At 44.9% G+C, this 3,607-nt stretch overlaps 1 protein-coding gene across 4 annotated transcripts in view; it reads right to left on the bottom strand.

The window, feature by feature from the left end:
* The window catches only part of MAP3K7 (mitogen-activated protein kinase kinase kinase 7), a 111,060-nt gene that overhangs the window by 64,173 nt on the left and 43,280 nt on the right, over positions 1–3,607 (bottom strand). The gene's annotated exons all lie outside the window — the stretch shown is intronic.

Genomic DNA, 3,607 nt, shown 5'->3' with positions numbered 1-3,607 from the left:
TTATAATACCCCTTTTTTTTTTTTTTTTTTTTTACATAAAACTAAAGGTTATAATCAAATTAAAGTTCTGTTCCCATTAACGTTGTGCTAAGAGTCTCTCCTAGGTTGCTTATAGGAAAAGATAGGAAGCTACATGCACAAAACACTGCAAATGTAGATACAGTAGAAAGGGTTTTTTTAGAACATAGCATGGACTAACTTCAAAGGAGAATCACTTAAAAAAAAAAACAAACCAACTAGTACAACCATGAGACTTTTGCTTCTACAAGCTTTGGCAAGTGAAAGCTTATCTTTATAGTACTGAAAGCTTATCTTTTTAGTTACAGGAAGCATGACCTTTGATGATGCGTATGTAACCAAACATGGATATTCTGAAGTTTATGCTTAAGTTACAGTTGTGGCTGAGTATGCACGTTCAAATAACATGGGAGAATTCTCCTGGTAGAGAAACTTACCCAGAGCCAGCACACAGGCATTCAAATAGAGGCCCTGAAGAGCAGAGAGCTTGCAATACTGACACTGTGCAGCCAGGGGGGCCTCTGTGCCCACATCTCAGCATGCTCTGTAGGCCCCCTTAGTCTACCTAGTAACGGATGGCAAAAGTGCATAAGGCAGCCCTGACTGGTTGACTCAGACTGCCCGTGGTCAGCCTACGCTTCCCTGCAGCACAATGTGGGGATTGTGAAAGGGGCATGTTCTGCTCCCTACTGGAGCAGCAGAGTCCAGTAAGTGACATATTGTCTCCCTGAAGGGGAGGGGAGGATGCTAGAAATCTATGTTTTCTTCTGAAAAGTCACAGCATGTACAGACATTCAAATCTCCCTAGCCTGGGCCGCTCCCGTGGTTGCTCTGTACCACCCACCCAGGATGAGCGGCACCAGTTGAGCAGAAGCTGCTGCTGGGCGCAGAGCAAAAGAAACTGCCTCCCCCTGCCATTGCCAGCCCTTCTTGCTGCAGCTGCCTGAAGCCTGCACCCAGCCCTGAGCTCCTCCCCACCGCTGGCACTGCTGCCTCTGGACCACCCAGCGGGACACCAGTGGCAGTGGAGAGGAGAGCAGTTCCCCTCCCCTGCAGAGCAGAGGGGCTATTCTGCTGAAAATGAGCAGGCAGCTGTGTAGCTCTCTAGTCAGGGGGCTGATATGCCAGTCCATCCCCCTTCTCACAATATTTTTACAGTGCTAAGAAATTTCAGAAAATTCCCAAGAGTACTGTAGAGCAGGGGGCCTGCAACTGCATCTCTGTTCATGCTCTATGTCTCCATGGGGAAACAAACAGGTTCCTGCCTTGAGAAAAATGTCAAAATGGGAGGCAAGTGGTGTAAGAATAATATAAGGATGCCTAAAAGAAGGCACATTGCAATCAGGGATAGAGTCAAATCCCAGAAACTGCAACCCACTACAGTTTCTATTACAAATAAAACCACGAACTACTCTGAATGTACAATGCAACTAGTTGAATACTGCAGCAGATGTATAGCTCTTGATTTCATGACTTGTCCACTGTGGTCTCAGTATACTTGTGCAGCATACCAATCTACTGCACACACAAAAGCCGGAAGTAGTAAACTATGCTCATAGACGTAAAGGTCTCTACTGTTTCATTCAGTATCTTTCTCCTCCTCTCCCTAACCATATCATAAAAGTTTGTCTTTGAAAGATTTTTTTTTATCTTTATTCTCTTCTACTTCTCTTTTATGATTGTTAATCAACAACTTGGAAGAAATTATTCAGAAATTATTATAGATACTGTTATGAGTTGCATGTAACTGGAAGAACTTAGTGAAAATGTGCATTTTAAAATTTTCTTTCATTGTGCGTTTGCCAGCATTTTGTGAAGTAAAATTAATTTTTTTCTTCTTGCACCTTTACTCAGCTTTTCCCTTGACAAAGCAGCATCAGAACAGCTGAAAAAAATCTGATGTACTTTTAAAAACGACTATATGAAAATAATATCTGAAGTTACTATGTGATATATCAAATGTGTTAAAACGTGCTATATCAAAATTGTTTATCAGTCATTTTTTTAAAAAGCTGACAGCATTCCTTTAATTTAAAAAAATGTTTAATGAAATTCTGCCCATCAGCATGTACAGTTATATACCGAGGTATTTAGAATAATTGGCCTCTGAAAATGTTCATCATCAGAATCCTACATTTTAGTTATTCCCTCAGAATTTGAGATAACTTTGCTTCAGTGAACAATAATCTAAGATTTACTGCTAGAAACATTAATAGCATGATGTAAAGAATTAAAAAAAAAACCTTAGAGCCAAAAAGTGAGCAAAACATCTCTCTCTCAAACTGTGTCATGATGCTCACGAGACCCAGGATCTAGTTGACAAGGACAAATTCTGAAACCCAGATGCTCATTATTAAGCAAGTCTGGACAGTTACGAAGTCCGTGCTAGGGACAAAGAATTTCCTGGAAAACTTAACTGCAACTATGGAAGAACAAAAACAATGAATAAAAAAGTGTTTTAATAAAATATATGGCAATAAGATGGTTGGCAATATACCATTATTTAGCAACTGCACATGAAATCATCGAAGTTTTACAGTTTGTCATCATGTTGAATTGTACTTCCTAGCAAACAAACTAGTTCAAATCTTGAGCTTTAACAAGAACACACAAATGCATTGTATACTGATATACTACAGAGATATCAAAGGCAAAGATGGACATTTCAAAATCGCTGTTAGAAAGAAAAACATTAAGCTCCTTGAATTACCAGAAGCACGATGCTGTGGGTTCATCTACATTTGTGGTTTTTGACTTTTTCTGGACCAGGACCTATTTAAAAACATTGATGGCCGGTCCTGACCCAGTAAATAGTTTAAATAGAAAACAACCCCCTGGCCCTGCCAGTGCCACTCACTCCTAACCCACAGCTCCCTAGCCGTGCTGGTGCCCTTCACTCCTGACCTACTGCCCCGTTCCTGGGGTGGGGTGGGGTGGGAGAGATGTGGGGCATGGGGCTGCAGCTTGGCTGGACCAGCATGGGTGGGAGCCTCCTCAATGGCCTAGAAGGTGGGACCCAGCATGGGAGGCCAGACAGGGGTGACGAGACTTGTTGCTGTTGCCACCACTGCCAGGACCCCCACGCCAGCTGTGCCACCAGCAGCGCAAGGAGTAACAGATAAGGGGGCAGGGGGAAAGGGGAGTTTCGCTGCTCTCGCTTCCTTCTGCCAGCTGCTCACAAGCTGGACTGCGGCTATACTCTGCTACTACGGCCTGGCTGCTGCAGCTGCCCCCCCTTCGGCCACCTGCACTGCCTGTCACCCCACCTCTCCTCTGGGATACAGCTGCAGCTTGAGGGGAGCAGCTGTGGTAGGGCCATGGGTACAGCTGCGGCAGGGTGTGCAAGTGGCAGGAGGAGGTGAGGGCAAAGTGCTCCCCCTCCCTCCCATCCATTACTCCTCATGCTGCTGGTGGTGCAGTTAGCATGGGAGTCCTGGTGGTGGTGGCAGCAGCAATGAGTCTTGCCACCCCACTCCACATTCCTGCACTGGGTCCTGCCCACTGGGCCATGGAAGTGGCTCCTGCCTGTGCCGGTCTGGCCAGGCTGCTGCTGTGTGCCTACTGTGGGTACACAAATCTGGGAGGGCCG

Source organism: Gavialis gangeticus, unplaced genomic scaffold (assembly GCF_001723915.1).
Source record: "Gavialis gangeticus isolate Ggan-Ray unplaced genomic scaffold, GavGan_comp1, whole genome shotgun sequence".
NCBI classification, from domain to species: Eukaryota; Metazoa; Chordata; order Crocodylia; family Gavialidae; genus Gavialis; species Gavialis gangeticus.
The sequence above is the reverse complement of the archived record's forward strand: the minus strand, read 5'-3'. Positions and strand labels throughout refer to the sequence as shown.